The 18,552-nt window shown below is 44.0% G+C and overlaps 9 non-coding genes and 1 pseudogene across 9 annotated transcripts; all 10 read right to left on the bottom strand.

Annotated features, from left to right (window-relative positions):
- Window positions 1-571: 571 nt before the first annotated feature.
- LOC141202463 (U2 spliceosomal RNA) lies at window positions 572-762 on the bottom strand. The gene has a single exon (XR_012273735.1). It is a non-coding gene; the product is annotated as a U2 spliceosomal RNA (small nuclear RNA).
- A 1,115-nt stretch (window positions 763-1,877) lies between these two features.
- LOC141202226 (U2 spliceosomal RNA) lies at window positions 1,878-2,068 on the bottom strand. Its single transcript, XR_012273507.1, has one exon. It is a non-coding gene; the product is annotated as a U2 spliceosomal RNA (small nuclear RNA).
- Window positions 2,069-3,183: 1,115 nt separating this feature from the next.
- LOC141202225 (U2 spliceosomal RNA) lies at window positions 3,184-3,374 on the bottom strand. The gene has a single exon (XR_012273506.1). It is a non-coding gene; the product is annotated as a U2 spliceosomal RNA (small nuclear RNA).
- Window positions 3,375-4,489: 1,115 nt separating this feature from the next.
- On the bottom strand, window positions 4,490-4,680 carry LOC141202951 (U2 spliceosomal RNA). The gene has a single exon (XR_012274096.1). It is a non-coding gene; the product is annotated as a U2 spliceosomal RNA (small nuclear RNA).
- Window positions 4,681-5,795: 1,115 nt separating this feature from the next.
- On the bottom strand, window positions 5,796-5,986 carry LOC141202949 (U2 spliceosomal RNA). Its single transcript, XR_012274094.1, has one exon. It is a non-coding gene; the product is annotated as a U2 spliceosomal RNA (small nuclear RNA).
- Window positions 5,987-7,101: 1,115 nt separating this feature from the next.
- LOC141202574 (U2 spliceosomal RNA) lies at window positions 7,102-7,274 on the bottom strand (annotated as a pseudogene).
- Window positions 7,275-14,122: 6,848 nt separating this feature from the next.
- Window positions 14,123-14,313, bottom strand: LOC141202948 (U2 spliceosomal RNA). The gene has a single exon (XR_012274093.1). It is a non-coding gene; the product is annotated as a U2 spliceosomal RNA (small nuclear RNA).
- A 1,115-nt stretch (window positions 14,314-15,428) lies between these two features.
- LOC141202947 (U2 spliceosomal RNA) lies at window positions 15,429-15,619 on the bottom strand. Its single transcript, XR_012274092.1, has one exon. It is a non-coding gene; the product is annotated as a U2 spliceosomal RNA (small nuclear RNA).
- A 1,118-nt stretch (window positions 15,620-16,737) lies between these two features.
- Window positions 16,738-16,928, bottom strand: LOC141202946 (U2 spliceosomal RNA). Its single transcript, XR_012274091.1, has one exon. It is a non-coding gene; the product is annotated as a U2 spliceosomal RNA (small nuclear RNA).
- A 1,118-nt stretch (window positions 16,929-18,046) lies between these two features.
- Window positions 18,047-18,237, bottom strand: LOC141202945 (U2 spliceosomal RNA). The gene has a single exon (XR_012274090.1). It is a non-coding gene; the product is annotated as a U2 spliceosomal RNA (small nuclear RNA).
- Between the last annotated feature and the right edge of the window lie 315 nt (window positions 18,238-18,552).

The raw sequence follows: 18,552 nt of genomic DNA, 5'->3' as shown, positions 1-18,552 counted from the left end.
CAAACTTTTTGGGTTGGGTTCTCTTTTATAGTCTGCAGGCATTAAATGAAAGAAGTCAGTGTTCCAGCAGAAGGAGACAACATTTCAGAAAAGGCATTGTAGCAAACCAAAAAAGAAATTTTAAGCGCAGCAGAGTAACCAGCGCACATACCTGTTAGCTCAGGTGAGTTTAAAAGGCTGCTGTTCATAACAAGGGCATTTGCTAAATAGATGGTGTGTGTGCAACAATATACTGAAAGGTCAATTATATTGTGCAGCTTATCTCACCACCTGTAGTTATTTAGGTGAAAGCTCCAAAATGCTTGCCTAATATGTCTGTTTATCCAAAAGGAAGTAAAAAGGGAGAGCTAGAAAGATAGCATTGCATCACATTACATGGCAATGCAATGCACAGTTGCTGAAGTTGAACCAAAATGAGCTTGTAATCTGGCTTCTGCAACTTTGAACATGAAAAATCCAATGAGGAGAAGAAAAGCAAAGCCAAAGAGTCCATCCCAAAATCCGACAAACAAGCAAAATGAACAAAAAACATTGAATTCAATTCTTTCTGATTTTAGAAACTGCATTAAAGAAGGGGTGCACCGGTCCTGGAGATACTGCAATACCAGGTCAATGCGTGGAGTGGACAGAGCAAGCTCTTTTTCCATCTCCCTGTTCTAAAAATCCATTTAATATATGGTCCCCAGATAGGGTACGTATCAGATATTAAACTGATAAGAACAGATACTACACTTGATCTTAGCGAAAAGGCCGAGAAGCGATAACCAGAATTGGTTTCAAACTACGGAGCCACCCAAGGATCCTGAAAAGTCCATTTGTGGAGATGAGCTCCTGGACTCCCGTTAAGAAGACATGTTGTCAACCTCTAGATCCCTTACATGCCTGCACTTTTCGGCTTGCTGCTGCTGCAATCCACGCGTTTTAGATCTGCATAACTCCACCTCTTTAAACACAGCACCTTCACCCCCTGCTGTTCCCACCCGCCTCAACACCGTTGGAAGGGAGGAGAACCAATTAAGGCGGGGGGTGGGGTGGAACGAGCAGCTGTCTACCCTTAGCAGGAGGGCTCCTGATTACATACCTCTCCTGCTGCTGCTGCTGCTGGCTGTCCAGCAGCAGACTGAAGGTGGCTGCTGCTGTGCACAGGTATATAAAGGCTCAGAGCCTATTATGACACGCGCAGCCAGCGTTCCATTGCCACATTCCATCTACTGCAGGCAGGATACCTGGCTGGCTGAATGTCGCTGAGAAGCTCACAGAGACCGCCATAAGCAACAGTTTAACAGAATGCCACAGACTAATCAACCAAACTTTTTGGGTTGGGTTCTCTTTTATAGTCTGCAGGCATTAAATGAAAGAAGTCAGTGTTCCAGCAGAAGGAGACAACGTTTCAGAAAAGGCATTGTAGCAAACCAAAAAAGAAATTTTAAGCGCAGCAGAGTAACCAGCGCACATACCTGTTAGCTCAGGTGAGTTTAAAAGGCTGCTGTTGATAACAAGGGCATTTGCTAAATAGATGGTGTGTGTGCAACAATATACTGAAAGGTCAATTATATTGTGCAGCTTATCTCACCACCTGTAGTTATTTAGGTGAAAGCTCCAAAATGCTTGCCTAATATGTCTGTTTATCCAAAAGGAAGTAAAAAGGGAGAGCTAGAAAGATAGCATTGCATCACATTACATGGCAATGCAATGCACAGTTGCTGAAGTTGAACCAAAATGAGCTTGTAATCTGGCTTCTGCAACTTTGAACATGAAAAATCCAATGAGGAGAAGAAAAGCAAAGCCAAAGAGTCCATCCCAAAATCCGACAAACAAGCAAAATGAACAAAAAACATTGAATTCAATTCTTTCTGATTTTAGAAACTGCATTAAAGAAGGGATGCACCGGTCCTGGAGATACTGCAATACCAGGTCAATGCGTGGAGTGGACAGAGCAAGCTCTTTTTCCATCTCCCTGTTCTAAAAATCCATTTAATATATGGTCCCCAGATAGGGGACGTATCAGATATTAAACTGATAAGAACAGATACTACACTTGATCTTAGCCAAAAGGCCGAGAAGCGATAACCAGAATTGGTTTCAAACTACGGAGCCACCCAAGGATCCTGAAAAGTCCATTTGTGGAGATGAGCTCCTGGACTCCCGTTAAGAAGACATGTTGTCAACCTCTAGATCCCTTACATGCCTGCACTTTTCGGCTTGCTGCTGCTGCAATCCACGCGTTTTAGATCTGCATAACTCCACCTCTTTAAACACAGCACCTTCACCCCCTGCTGTTCCCACCCGCCTCAACACCGTTGGAAGGGAGGAGAACCAATTAAGGCGGGGGGTGGGGTGGAACGAGCAGCTGTCTACCCTTAGCAGGAGGGCTCCTGATTACATACCTCTCCTGCTGCTGCTGCTGCTGGCTGTCCAGCAGCAGACTGAAGGTGGCTGCTGCTGTGCACAGGTATATAAAGGCTCAGAGCCTATTATGACACGCGCAGCCAGCGTTCCATTGCCACATTCCATCTACTGCAGGCAGGATACCTGGCTGGCTGAATGTCGCTGAGAAGCTCACAGAGACCGCCATAAGCAACAGTTTAACAGAATGCCACAGACTAATCAACCAAACTTTTTGGGTTGGGTTCTCTTTTATAGTCTGCAGGCATTAAATGAAAGAAGTCAGTGTTCCAGCAGAAGGAGACAACGTTTCAGAAAAGGCATTGTAGCAAACCAAAAAAGAAATTTTAAGCGCAGCAGAGTAACCAGCGCACATACCTGTTAGCTCAGGTGAGTTTAAAAGGCTGCTGTTGATAACAAGGGCATTTGCTAAATAGATGGTGTGTGTGCAACAATATACTGAAAGGTCAATTATATTGTGCAGCTTATCTCACCACCTGTAGTTATTTAGGTGAAAGCTCCAAAATGCTTGCCTAATATGTCTGTTTATCCAAAAGGAAGTAAAAAGGGAGAGCTAGAAAGATAGCATTGCATCACATTACATGGCAATGCAATGCACAGTTGCTGAAGTTGAACCAAAATGAGCTTGTAATCTGGCTTCTGCAACTTTGAACATGAAAAATCCAATGAGGAGAAGAAAAGCAAAGCCAAAGAGTCCATCCCAAAATCCGACAAACAAGCAAAATGAACAAAAAACATTGAATTCAATTCTTTCTGATTTTAGAAACTGCATTAAAGAAGGGATGCACCGGTCCTGGAGATACTGCAATACCAGGTCAATGCGTGGAGTGGACAGAGCAAGCTCTTTTTCCATCTCCCTGTTCTAAAAATCCATTTAATATATGGTCCCCAGATAGGGGACGTATCAGATATTAAACTGATAAGAACAGATACTACACTTGATCTTAGCCAAAAGGCCGAGAAGCGATAACCAGAATTGGTTTCAAACTACGGAGCCACCCAAGGATCCTGAAAAGTCCATTTGTGGAGATGAGCTCCTGGACTCCCGTTAAGAAGACATGTTGTCAACCTCTAGATCCCTTACATGCCTGCACTTTTCGGCTTGCTGCTGCTGCAATCCACGCGTTTTAGATCTGCATAACTCCACCTCTTTAAACACAGCACCTTCACCCCCTGCTGTTCCCACCCGCCTCAACACCGTTGGAAGGGAGGAGAACCAATTAAGGCGGGGGGTGGGGTGGAACGAGCAGCTGTCTACCCTTAGCAGGAGGGCTCCTGATTACATACCTCTCCTGCTGCTGCTGCTGCTGGCTGTCCAGCAGCAGACTGAAGGTGGCTGCTGCTGTGCACAGGTATATAAAGGCTCAGAGCCTATTATGACACGCGCAGCCAGCGTTCCATTGCCACATTCCATCTACTGCAGGCAGGATACCTGGCTGGCTGAATGTCGCTGAGAAGCTCACAGAGACCGCCATAAGCAACAGTTTAACAGAATGCCACAGACTAATCAACCAAACTTTTTGGGTTGGGTTCTCTTTTATAGTCTGCAGGCATTAAATGAAAGAAGTCAGTGTTCCAGCAGAAGGAGACAACGTTTCAGAAAAGGAATTGTAGCAAACCAAAAAATAAATTTTAAGCGCAGCAGAGTAACCAGCGCACATACCTGTTAGCTCAGGTGAGTTTTAAAGGCTGCTGTTGATAACAAGGGCATTTGCTAAATAGATGGTGTGTGTGCAACAATATACTGAAAGGTCAATTATATTGTGCAGCTTATCTCACCACCTGTAGTTATTTAGGTGAAAGCTCCAAAATGCTTGCCTAATATGTCTGTTTATCCAAAAGGAAGTAAAAAGGGAGAGCTAGAAAGATAGCATTGCATCACATTACATGGCAATGCAATGCACAGTTGCTGAAGTTGAACCAAAATAAGCTTGTAATCTGGCTTCTGCAACTTTGAACATGAAAAATCCAATGAGGAGAAGAAAAGCAAAGCCAAAGAGTCCATCCCAAAATCCGACAAACAAGCAAAATGAACAAAAAACATTGAATTCAATTCTTTCTGATTTTAGAAACTGCATTAAAGAAGGGGTGCACCGGTCCTGGAGATACTGCAATACCAGGTCAATGCGTGGAGTGGACAGAGCAAGCTCTTTTTCCATCTCCCTGTTCTAAAAATCCATTTAATATATGGTCCCCAGATAGGGGACGTATCAGATATTAAACTGATAAGAACAGATACTACACTTGATCTTAGCCAAAAGGCCGAGAAGCGATAACCAGAATTGGTTTCAAACTACGGAGCCACCCAAGGATCCTGAAAAGTCCATTTGTGGAGATGAGCTCCTGGACTCCCGTTAAGAAGACATGTTGTCAACCTCTAGATCCCTTACATGCCTGCACTTTTCGGCTTGCTGCTGCTGCAATCCACGCGTTTTAGATCTGCATAACTCCACCTCTTTAAACACAGCACCTTCACCCCCTGCTGTTCCCACCCACCTCAACACCGTTGGAAGGGAGGAGAACCAATTAAGGTGGGGGGTGGGGTGGAACGAGCAGCTGTCTACCCTTAGCAGGAGGGCTCCTGATTACATACCTCTCCTGCTGCTGCTGCTGCTGGCTGTCCAGCAGCAGACTGAAGGTGGCTGCTGCTGTGCACAGGTATATAAAGGCTCAGAGCCTATTATGACACGCGCAGCCAGCGTTCCATTGCCACATTCCATCTACTGCAGGCAGGATACCTGGCTGGCTGAATGTCGCTGAGAAGCTCACAGAGACCGCCATAAGCAACAGTTTAACAGAATGCCACAGACTAATCAACCAAACTTTTTGGGTTGGGTTCTCTTTTATAGTCTGCAGGCATTAAATGAAAGAAGTCAGTGTTCCAGCAGAAGGAGACAACGTTTCAGAAAAGGCATTGTAGCAAACCCAAAAAGAAATTTTAAGCGCAGCAGAGTAACCAGCGCACATACCTGTTAGCTCAGGTGAGTTTAAAAGGCTGCTGTTGATAACAAGGGCATTTGCTAAATAGATGGTGTGTGTGCAACAATATACTGAAAGGTCAATTATATTGTGCAGCTTATCTCACCGCCTGTAGTTATTTAGGTGAAAGCTCCAAAATGCTTGCCTAATATGTCTGTTTATCCAAAAGGAAGTAAAAAGGGAGAGCTAGAAAGATAGCATTGCATCACATTACATGGCAATGCAATGCACAGTTGCTGAAGTTGAACCAAAATGAGCTTGTAATCTGGCTTCTGCAACTTTGAACATGAAAAATCCAATGAGGAGAAGAAAAGCAAAGCCAAAGAGTCCATCCCAAAATCCGACAAACAAGCAAAATGAACAAAAAACATTGAATTCAATTCTTTCTGATTTTAGAAACTGCATTACAGAAGGGGTGCACCGGTCCTGGAGATACTGCAATACCAGGTCAATGCGTGGAGTGGACAGAGCAAGCTCTTTTTCCATCTCCCTGTTCTAAAAATCCATTTAATATATGGTCCCCAGATAGGGGACGTATCAGATATTAAACTGATAAGAACAGATACTACACTTGATCTTAGCCAAAAGGCCGAGAAGCGATAACCAGAATTGGTTTCAAACTACGGAGCCACCCAAGGATCCTGAAAAGTCCATTTGTGGAGATGAGCTCCTGGACTCCCGTTAAGAAGACATGTTGTCAACCTCTAGATCCCTTACATGCCTGCACTTTTCGGCTTGCTGCTGCTGCAATCCACGCGTTTTAGATCTGCATAACTCCACCTCTTTAAACACAGCACCTTCACCCCCTGCTGTTCCCACCCGCCTCAACACCGTTGGAAGGGAGGAGAACCAATTAAGGCGGGGGGTGGGGTGGAACGAGCAGCTGTCTACCCTTAGCAGGAGGGCTCCTGATTACATACCTCTCCTGCTGCTGCTGCTGCTGGCTGTCCAGCAGCAGACTGAAGGTGGCTGCTGCTGTGCACAGGTATATAAAGGCTCAGAGCCTATTATGACACGCGCAGCCAGCGTTCCATTGCCACATTCCATCTACTGCAGGCAGGATACCTGGCTGGCTGAATGTCGCTGAGAAGCTCACAGAGACCGCCATAAGCAACAGTTTAACAGAATGCCACAGACTAATCAACCAAACTTTTTGGGTTGGGTTCTCTTTTATAGTCTGCAGGCATTAAATGAAAGAAGTCAGTGTTCCAGCAGAGGGAGACAACGTTTCAGAAAAGGCATTGTAGCAAACCAAAAAAGAAATTTTAAGCGCAGCAGAGTAACCAGCGCACATACCTGTTAGCTCAGGTGAGTTTAAAAGGCTGCTGTTGATAACAAGGGCATTTGCTAAATAGATGGTGTGTGTGCAACAATATACTGAAAGGTCAATTATATTGTGCAGCTTATCTCACCACCTGTAGTTATTTAGGTGAAAGCTCCAAAATGCTTGCCTAATATGTCTGTTTATCCAAAAGGAAGTAAAAAGGGAGAGCTAGAAAGATAGCATTGCATCACATTACATGGCAATGCAATGCACAGTTGCTGACGTTGAACCAAAATGAGCTTGTAATCTGGCTTCTGCAACTTTGAACATGAAAAATCCAATGAGGAGAAGAAAAGCAAAGCCAAAGAGTCCATCCCAAAATCCGACAAACAAGCAAAATGAACAAAAAACATTGAATTCAATTCTTTCTGATTTTAGAAACTGCATTACAGAAGGGGTGCACCGGTCCTGGAGATACTGCAATACCAGGTCAATGCGTGGAGTGGACAGAGCAAGCTCTTTTTCCATCTCCCTGTTCTAAAAATCCATTTAATATATGGTCCCCAGATAGGGGACGTATCAGATATTAAACTGATAAGAACAGATCCGTTTTCAAACAAGCTTTATTTAAATCAGACATACATCATAAATTACAAACAAATCACAAAGACTTGAATAAAATATGACATAAAACAAATACAAGGTCAGATTTAAAAAGCGCATAAAAGCATAAAAATCATAAAACACAGTTTTGCATATAATTTGCATAAATAAATACATATGTCAAATGCAAACACCATAGCTTTTTAACTTTATCTTTTTACAATCAGGTAGTATGAAAACTTTTCACAAAGAACATATCCGATACAATATTTGAAACAAATCACAAATACTGGAATAAAATATGACATAAAACTAATACAGAGTCAGAATTAAAATGCACTTAAAAGCATAAAAACATAAAACACAGTTTTGCATATAATTTACATAAATAAATACATATTCCAAATTTGCAAACACCATAGCTTTTTTGCTTCATTGATTCCCATCTTTTTACAATCTCTCAGGTAGTATGTAAACATTTCACAAAGAGCAAGCCCAATACAATCTTTGACAGGAATAAATTCACGTTTAAACAATAATATATTGCGCACTTTCCATAAAGCTTCTTTTAAACAGTTTATTATAAGCCATGCGACTCGTGCTTGTTTCATGGTTGGGCAATTAATTATCCCATATATTATAATGTCACAATTAAGGGTTTGTATACCACATATCCATTTTAGGAGGGTGCCCACCGTCTGCCATAGCTCTTGTGCGTAGGGGCAATCCCACAGTAAATGAAACACTGACTCGTTTGGGGCGCATCTTTCTCTGGGACATCTAGCACTAGCCACCAGCCCCCTATGATGCTGAAAAGCTCTCGTAGGGAGACATTGGTGAACAACCTGCCAAGCTAAATCCTTTTGTGAGTTGCTAAGTGCAGGACAGGCCACGTTGTTCCACACTAGGCGGCACCTGGAGATGGAAAAATTAGACACATCCTCCATCTCCTCATGTCCCTTACAAATAACTGTTAACTTACGTTGATCAAATAAAAGCTGACGATCAACTTGGGTCAGATCATATTCTGAAATGACCTTCTCCAAGATCTTGTAATGCTTAGGGGGAGATAAGAGAAAAGGACAATTAACAGTCATACTGAAGTTCAACTTTCGGAAAAGAAACCCAGTTGTATATCTAAGAAAACAAGAGAAAGCCCCAACATTATTCAAGCTTTTGCAACAAAATACAAAAAACTTGATAAATAAAAACAATTTTAAATCAGGGAACCCTTTACCCCCATTTTTCTTGCTTTTACATACCACCTCCCTCCTCAATTTCTCCATTTTGGATCCCCACAGAAAATAAAACATGGGCTTCATAAGTCTTTTAAGATACAGAGAATTAGGGGGAAAAACCATAGCGGCATACAAAATGTTAGGAAGCAAAACCATTTTAATTACAAGAATCTTGCCCTCCATTGTTAGTTTTCGAGTTTGCCATAAAGAGATCTTCTGATTTAATTTATTCAAAACCAAATCCCAGTTTTCAATACCATCATTAGCAGGATTAAACAAGACACCCAGGATCTTGATTCCTACTGTTTGTGTGGGAACCCTAGGCGGATCTGACTCCCATTGACCCATAATCATACAGTCACATTTATTTATATTCAACTTAAACCCAGACCCAGCACTAAAAATTTCAGTAATTAGAATTGATCTGTTAATAGATGCTGAGCTAGTGCCATATACAGATATGTCATCCATATATCCAATGGCTTTAACTTGTTGTCCACCCCCACCCGGAATAAAAATGCCCCTAACCACCTTGTCCCGACGCAGCAGGCACAACAGTGGCTCAATGGAGCAGACAAATAAAAGTGGGGACATGGGGCAACCTTGTTTAACACCGGAAAGAAGCTCCACCTCTCTAGTTAAAAAACCATTGACTAAAATCCGGGCAGATGACTGTTTGTATAAAAGCGCAATTTTCTGAATAAAAGAATCAGGGAACCCCATCTTTCCCATAACTTTAAAAAGATAAAAGTGGGAGACCCTATCAAACGCTTTCATAAAATCCAAAGATAAAATAGCTAGTGGCTGTTTTCTATCTTTTTGAAACCAGATAAGATCACGAATTAGGTTTAGATGCTCCCAGATTGATCTCCCGGGGACACCACAAACCTGATCTGGATGAATTACATTTTTAATAACTGCTTTAAGACGACCAGCAACAACTTTAGCTAAAATCTTGTAGTCTGTATTTAATAGTGAAATAGGCCTCCAATTCTCCAACTTTGATTTATCACCTTTCTTAAAAATTAATGTAATCATACTTTTACGCCATGAATATGGTAATAAATCAGCCTTAGAGGCTTCACAAACTACTTGTATAAAATCCTCCTTAATTAGATCCCAAAAGCAAAGATAAAATTCAATAGGAAGGCCATCTGATCCAGGAGCCTTACCTTTATTAAAACTCTTAAGGGTCTCTTCAATTTCACTGGGTAAAAGTTCTTTAGCTAAAAAAATCTGGTCATCTTTATTTAAAAACTGGGATAAAACATTAAGATTCTCTGTAAAAGCAGGTTCATCAACATTTTTAATACTAAAAAGATCTCTATAAAAATTAGCAGTATGCTCTAAAATGCTCTCAGTGGAAGATTGTCCTTCTAGCTCAGTAATCACTTGTTTTTTGTCACTCATTTTTTTAAAGAAGAACCTTGAGCAGGTCTCACCCTCTTCCAAATATTTCACACGGGCATTAAATATAATTTCTTTACCCTTTTGTTCCAGGAATTTTTGGATTTCTGTCTGGATCTTGGCAATCTCACCATCCACACCAGGCACTCCCCACCCCTTAAGCTTATGGAGAGTTTGCATCCTGACATTAAAATCTTTAAAACATTTCCTTTTTTCACGTGCCTTCCTTTTACCAATTTTAATAAAAAATTCTTTAATACGGGTTTTAACACACTCCCACCACCCCAACATACTCTGATTTGGGTGTTTCCGTCTTCTCCAACTCTCATACTTTGCATAAAACTCCGCCCTTACCAGTTCGTCTTCTAATAAGAGCACATTCAATTTCCACATACCTTTTCCAACTTTTGCTTCCTGTGGAGTTTGCAATACATTGTATAGTAATACATGATCAGAAAAAATATTTTCTATTAGACCAGCATTCCTAGGTTTAAAAACATCAGAAGAGGAAAAAATAAAATCAATACGAGATGACATCCCTCTACCCCTCCATGTATGCCCAGGGTCAGTAGGGTAGGACTTTCTCCAAGCATCTAATAATTTGAGGTCCGTTGTCAAATGTTTTAACAGACTGGATGTTTTGTCTGTTCTTCCATTAGTATCACCTCCACTCCTCCCCTCCCCCAACATGACACAGTTAAAATCCCCTCCCACTATCACAGGGGACGGACCTGATTAAAACAAAGGGATGACATTAAAAAGGGAAGCACGCTCATTTTTCTCTGGGGATGCATAAACATTAATAAGACGACAGGTAAAACCATTTAAAATAACATGAGTTGATAAGGCACGACCTGGAACTATTTCAGTGATGGATAAAACATTAACATTTTGACATTTGAATAAAATCCCAACCCCGGCAGCTTTATTTTCATTGGACCCTGACCAAATAGAGGGTCCTGCTGACCAGTCCATTTTTAAGTTGGGGTATGACAAATCGTGATCAATACCGCATTCTTGCAGGAAAAAAATGTCAAAGTTCAGAGTCAGTAACCAAGCAAACAAAGCAGCCCGTCTAACAGGGCTCTTTAGGCTTCTCACATTTAGTGAGGCAGCACGGATTTCTGCCATGTTAGGTGTTTTTTATTGATTCATTATACTCTGAATCTGAATCAATAATTTGTGACAGAGAAGGTGAAGGAAGGGATGACACAGTTCGTAAACTGTCCGTTTCATCTGAGTCCGTGAAATCCTCAATTAAGTTAGTCCCCTCTGGGCTGAGAATTTTTGCAGCACTAGATAGAAAGACTTTACGGGACATCTGAGGCAGGTTATGCTCCTCCTGTGCCTCTTCACGACTTCTCTTACCACTGGCGCTGAGATCCATCCGATCCTCCGAATCCACCCGATCCTCACCAGGCACTGCAGCAGGTGGAATACCCGCAGACCCTCCAGGAGCACCAAGGGACATCATCTCCGGAGCAGGATGACCATCAGGACCAGCAACAGGTTCACCAACCACTGCACGACCTCTATCATCCAGGCAGGCAACAGGACATCCATCAGGAATGGTTCCAGGACATCCATCTGGACTGGCATCAGGACATCCATCTGGACTGGCATCAGGACATCCATCTGGACTGGCATCAAGGCATCCATCTGGGTTGGCATCAGGACATCCATCTGGATTGGCATCAGGGCATCCGTCTGGATTGGCATCAGGGCATCCATCTGGATTGGCATCAGGGCATCCGTCTGGACTGGCATCAGGGCAGACATCTGGTCCAACATCTGTGCTGGCATCAGCAGGGGTATCTGGATGGACATCTGGATTGGTACCAACAGCTCCAGATTTTCGCCTCTTTTTTGGTTCCCTCTCATTTCCGCTCTGAGAAGGTGCCATCTCCCCACCAGGTGAAACCTGGACCCCTGCAGGAGTAGGCAAAGGCGTGACCTCGGCTACAGAGGCCGGGTTTTTCCGCAAAGGTACCGACTGAGCATCGACTGAGTCAGACTGTTTTTGACCTTTAGTAATGTCCACAAAGCTTTTTCTGGGGTCACCCGGGCTGACCCTGCTGGCATCAGCAGGAACTCCTGCGGAACTAGCCGCAGGCGCCCGAGAGCCACCACGAGACCTTGTCCGCATCGGACAATTACTGAACAGGTGAGTAGACATTCCGCACCCACTGCAGGTCTTACTGTTCTTACAGTCCTTTGAGGCATGACCCCATTGTCCACAATTGTGGCACTGACTCATCCGCTCGTTCTTACAATCGCTCTGTATGTGACCAAGGTCACCACACCTACGACACCTGAATGGTTGTCCATCATAGAAGAGGTAGCCATGGTCTCTTCCCAGCACCACTGTGGAGGGGGGGTGCATAAGGCCTTCTACACCCCCAGGGTCAAGTCTGAAGCGTACCATAAAGCGTCGTTTCCCATTCCAGAAACCGCTCCGACCTTTGACGTTCCCCGTAAATCTGACAGATGTACAATATCTGCTCAGAAAAAGCTCAATATCATCTGTGGACACATGGGGGTTAAACATGTATACCACAAGGGGAACGTCAACTCCGCCATATAGACCCGTAAAAATCACTCCGTCCAACAGCTTGCTGTTGCGGTGGCCCTTAACGCATTCGTAAAAGTGCTGGCAGGCAACCTTGGTCGAGAACGTGAGAATATATGTACTCTGCCCCTTCTCCTGCAGGCAGTAAACATCATGATCTTTCACGTTCAACAGATCTCTCAAAATCTGTACATAGAACTCACGGGGGTTGTCATATCCGACATGGTTTGCTGGAACCTCGATACGCACCGAGTTCCTGATCTGGCCGGAGCCAGTGGAAAATTGAAATGAACAAGGCATCTCACCAAAGTGGCAAAGGCTTACCGTCACTACGGGCTCGGCCTTTCGCCTGGGGATCGCAACTTGTTGCCCGGGGACTAAGCCAGCTCCCTAATAGCAGCAGGGGGGTGAAGTCCCACCAAAAGGTGAGACGATCCCCCCAGGCCAAGGAGCCGGGTACCCCGGGCACCTCTCAGCCAAGACCAAGGCAGCAACCGTTAGATCACTGCACCTGATCTCAGCCAAAAGGCCGAGAAGCGATAACCAGAATTGGTTTCAAACTACGGAGCCACCCAAGGATCCTGAAAAGTCCATTTGTGGAGATGAGCTCCTGGACTCCCGTTAAGAAGACATGTTGTCAACCTCTAGATCCCTTACATGCCTGCACTTTTCGGCTTGCTGCTGCTGCAATCCACGCGTTTTAGATCTGCATAACTCCACCTCTTTAAACACAGCACCTTCACCCCCTGCTGTTCCCACCCGCCTCAACACCGTTGGAAGGGAGGAGAACCAATTAAGGCGGGGGGTGGGGTGGAACGAGCAGCTGTCTACCCTTAGCAGGAGGGCTCCTGATTACATACCTCTCCTGCTGCTGCTGCTGCTGGCTGTCCAGCAGCAGACTGAAGGTGGCTGCTGCTGTGCACAGGTATATAAAGGCTCAGAGCCTATTATGACACACGCAGCCAGCGTTCCATTGCCACATTCCATCTACTGCAGGCAGGATACCTGGCTGGCTGAATGTCGCTGAGAAGCTCACAGAGACCGCCATAAGCAACAGTTTAACAGAATGCCACAGACTAATCAACCAAACTTTTTGGGTTGGGTTCTCTTTTATAGTCTGCAGGCATTAAATGAAAGAAGTCAGTGTTCCAGCAGAAGGAGACAACGTTTCAGAAAAGGCATTGTAGCAAACCAAAAAAGAAATTTTAAGCGCAGCAGAGTAACCAGCGCACATACCTGTTAGCTCAGGTGAGTTTAAAAGGCTGCTGTTGATAACAAGGGCATTTGCTAAATAGATGGTGTGTGTGCAACAATATACTGAAAGGTCAATTATATTGTGCAGCTTATCTCACCACCTATAGTTATTTAGGTGAAAGCTCCAAAATGCTTGCCTAATATGTCTGTTTATCCAAAAGGAAGTAAAAAGGGAGAGCTAGAAAGATAGCATTGCATCACATTACATGGCAATGCAATGCACAGTTGCTGAAGTTGAACCAAAATGAGCTTGTAATCTGGCTTCTGCAACTTTGAACATGAAAAATCCAATGAGGAGAAGAAAAGCAAAGCCAAAGAGTCCATCCCAAAATCCGACAAACAAGCAAAATGAACAAAAAACATTGAATTCAATTCTTTCTGATTTTAGAAACTGCATTAAAGAAGGGGTGCACCGGTCCTGGAGATACTGCAATACCAGGTCAATGCGTGGAGTGGACAGAGCAAGCTCTTTTTCCATCTCCCTGTTCTAAAAATCCATTTAATATATGGTCCCCAGATAGGGGACGTATCAGATATTAAACTGATAAGAACAGATACTACACTTGATCTTAGCCAAAAGGCCGAGAAGCGATAACCAGAATTGGTTTCAAACTACGGAGCCACCCAAGGATCCTGAAAAGTCCATTTGTGGAGATGAGCTCCTGGACTCCCGTTAAGAAGACATGTTGTCAACCTCTAGATCCCTTACATGCCTGCACTTTTCGGCTTGCTGCTGCTGCAATCCACGCGTTTTAGATCTGCATAACTCCACCTCTTTAAACACAGCACCTTCACCCCCTGCTGTTCCCACCCGCCTCAACACCGTTGGAAGGGAGGAGAACCAATTAAGGCGGGGGGTGGGGTGGAACGAGCAGCTGTCTACCCTTAGCAGGAGGGCTCCTGATTACATACCTCTCCTGCTGCTGCTGCTGCTGGCTGTCCAGCAGCAGACTGAAGGTGGCTGCTGCTGTGCACAGGTATATAAAGGCTCAGAGCCTATTATGACACGCGCAGCCAGCGTTCCATTGCCACATTCCATCTACTGCAGGCAGGATACCTGGCTGGCTGAATGTCACTGAGAAGCTCACAGAGACCGCCATAAGCAACAGTTTAACAGAATGCCACAGACTAATCAACCAAACTTTTTGGGTTGGGTTCTCTTTTATAGTCTGCAGGCATTAAATGAAAGAAGTCAGTGTTCCAGCAGAAGGAGACAACGTTTCAGAAAAGGCATTGTAGCAAACCAAAAAAGAAATTTTAAGCGCAGCAGAGTAACCAGCGCACATACCTGTTAGCTCAGGTGAGTTTAAAAGGCTGCTGTTGATAACAAGGGCATTTGCTAAATAGATGGTGTGTGTGCAACAATATACTGAAAGGTCAATTATATTGTGCAGCTTATCTCACCACCTGTAGTTATTTAGGTGAAAGCTCCAAAATGCTTGCCTAATATGTCTGTTTATCCAAAAGGAAGTAAAAAGGGAGAGCTAGAAAGATAGCATTGCATCACATTACATGGCAATGCAATGCACAGTTGCTGAAGTTGAACCAAAATGAGCTTGTAATCTGGCTTCTGCAACTTTGAACATGAAAAATCCAATGAGGAGAAGAAAAGCAAAGCCAAAGAGTCCATCCCAAAATCCGACAAACAAGCAAAATGAACAAAAAACATTGAATTCAATTCTTTCTGATTTTAGAAACTGCATTAAAGAAGGGGTGCACCGGTCCTGGAGATACTGCAATACCAGGTCAATGCGTGGAGTGGACAGAGCAAGCTCTTTTTCCATCTCCCTGTTCTAAAAATCCATTTAATATATGGTCCCCAGATAGGGGACGTATCAGATATTAAACTGATAAGAACAGATACTACACTTGATCTTAGCCAAAAGGCCGAGAAGCGATAACCAGAATTGGTTTCAAACTACGGAGCCACCCAAGGATCCTGAAAAGTCCATTTGTGGAGATGAGCTCCTGGACTCCCGTTAAGAAGACATGTTGTCAACCTCTAGATCCCTTACATGCCTGCACTTTTCGGCTTGCTGCTGCTGCAATCCACGCGTTTTAGATCTGCATAACTCCACCTCTTTAAACACAGCACCTTCACCCCCTGCTGTTCCCACCCGCCTCAACACCGTTGGAAGGGAGGAGAACCAATTAAGGCGGGGGGTGGGGTGGAACGAGCAGCTGTCTACCCTTAGCAGGAGGGCTCCTGATTACATACCTCTCCTGCTGCTGCTGCTGCTGCTGGCTGTCCAGCAGCAGACTGAAGGTGGCTGCTGCTGTGCACAGGTATATAAAGGCTCAGAGCCTATTATGACACGCGCAGCCAGCGTTCCATTGCCACATTCCATCTACTGCAGGCAGGATACCTGGCTGGCTGAATGTCGCTGAGAAGCTCACAGAGACCGCCATAAGCAACAGTTTAACAGAATGCCACAGACTAATCAACCAAACTTTTTGGGTTGGGTTCTCTTTTATAGTCTGCAGGCATTAAATGAAAGAAGTCAGTGTTCCAGCAGAAGGAGACAACGTTTCAGAAAAGGCATTGTAGCAAACCAAAAAAGAAATTTTAAGCGCAGCAGAGTAACCAGCGCACATACCTGTTAGCTCAGGTGAGTTTAAAAGGCTGCTGTTGATAACAAGGGCATTTGCTAAATAGATGGTGTGTGTGCAACAATATACTGAAAGGTCAATTATATTGTGCAGCTTATCTCACCACCTGTAGTTATTTAGGTGAAAGCTCCAAAATGCTTGCCTAATATGTCTGTTTATCCAAAAGGAAGTAAAAAGGGAGAGCTAGAAAGATAGCATTGCATCACATTACATGGCAATGCAATGCACAGTTGCTGAAGTTGAACCAAAATGAGCTTGTAATCTGGCTTCTGCAACTTTGAACATGAAAAATCCAATGAGGAGAAGAAAAGCAAAGCCAAAGAGTCCATCCCAAAATCCGACAAACAAGCAAAATGAACAAAAAACATTGAATTCAATTCTTTCTGATTTTAGAAACTGCATTAAAGAAGGGGTGCACCGGTCCTGGAGATACTGCAATACCAGGTCAATGCGTGGAGTGGACAGAGCAAGCTCTTTTTCCATCTCCCTGTTCTAAAAATCCATTTAATATATGGTCCCCAGATAGGGGACGTATCAGATATTAAACTGATAAGAACAGATACTACACTTGATCTTAGCCAAAAGGCCGAGAAGCGATAACCAGAATTGGTTTCAAACTACGGAGCCACCCAAGGATCCTGAAAAGTCCATTTGTGGAGATGAGCTCCTGGACTCCCGTTAAGAAGACATGTTGTCAACCTCTAGATCCCTTACATGCCTGCACTTTTCGGCTTGCTGCTGCTGCAATCCACGCGTTTTAGATCTGCATAACTCCACCTCTTTAAACACAGCACCTTCACCCCCTGCTGTTCCCACCCGCCTCAACACCGTTGGAAGGGAGGAGAACCAATTAAGGCGGGGGGTGGGGTGGAACGAGCAGCTGTCTACCCTTAGCAGGAGGGCTCCTGATTACATACCTCTCCTGCTGCTGCTGCTGCTGCTGGCTGTCCAGCAGCAGACTGAAGGTGGCTGCTGCTGTGCACAGGTATATAAAGGCTCAGAGCCTATTATGACACGCGCAGCCAGCGTTCCATTGCCACATTCCATCTACTGCAGGCAGGATACCTGGCTGGCTGAATGTCGCTGAGAAGCTCACAGAGACCGCCATAAGCAACAGTTTAACAGAATGCCACAGACTAATCAACCAAACTTTTTGGGTTGGGTTCTCTTTTATAGTCTGCAGGCATTAAATGAAAGAAGTCAGTGTTCCAGCAGAAGGAGACAACGTTTCAGAAAAGGCATTGTAGCAAACCAAAAAAGAAATTTTAAGCGCAGCAGAGTAACCAGCGCACATACCTGTTAGCTCAGGTGAGTTTAAAAGGCTGCTGTTGATAACAAGGGCATTTGCTAAATAGATGGTGTGTGTGCAACAATATACTGAAAGGTCAATTATATTGTGCAGCTTATCTCACCACCTGTAGTTATTTAGGTGAAAGCTCCAAAATGCTTGCCTAATATGTCTGTTTATCCAAAAGGAAGTAAAAAGGGAGAGCTAGAAAGATAGCATTGCATCACATTACATGGCAATGCAATGCACAGTTGCTGAAGTTGAACCAAAATGAGCTTGTAATCTGGCTTCTGCAACTTTGAACATGAAAAATCCAATGAGGAGAAGAAAAGCAAAGCCAAAGAGTCCATCCCAAAATCCGACAAACAAGCAAAATGAACAAAAAACATTGAATTCAATTCTTTCTGATTTTAGAAACTGCATTAAAGAAGGGGTGCACCGGTCCTGGAGATACTGCAATACCAGGTCAATGCGTGGAGTGGACAGAGCAAGCTCTTTTTCCATCTCCCTGTTCTAAAAATCCATTTAATATATGGTCCCCAGATAGGGGACGTATCAGATATTAAACTGATAAGAACAGATACTACACTTGATCTTAGCCAAAAGGCCGAGAAGCGATAACCAGAATTGGTTTCAAACTACGGAGCCACCCAAGGATCCTGAAAAGTCCATTTGTGGAGATGAGCTCCTGGACTCCCGTTAAGAAGACATGTTGTCAACCTCTAGATCCCTTACATGCCTGCACTTTTCGGCTTGCTGCTGCTGCAATCCACGCGTTTTAGATCTGCATAACTCCACCTCTTTAAACACAGCACCTTCACCCCCTGCTGTTCCCACCCGCCTCAATACCGTTGGAAGGGAGGAGAACCAATTAAGGCGGGGGGTGGGGTGGAACGAGCAGCTGTCTACCCTTAGCAGGAGGGCTCCTGATTAC

The sequence above is a fragment of the Phyllobates terribilis genome, unplaced genomic scaffold (assembly GCF_046119375.1).
Source record: "Phyllobates terribilis strain yellow unplaced genomic scaffold, ASM4611937v1 Scaffold_123__1_contigs__length_5148117, whole genome shotgun sequence".
In the NCBI taxonomy this organism is placed as follows: domain Eukaryota; kingdom Metazoa; phylum Chordata; class Amphibia; order Anura; family Dendrobatidae; genus Phyllobates; species Phyllobates terribilis.
This window is presented reverse-complemented; position numbering and strand designations above follow the sequence as displayed.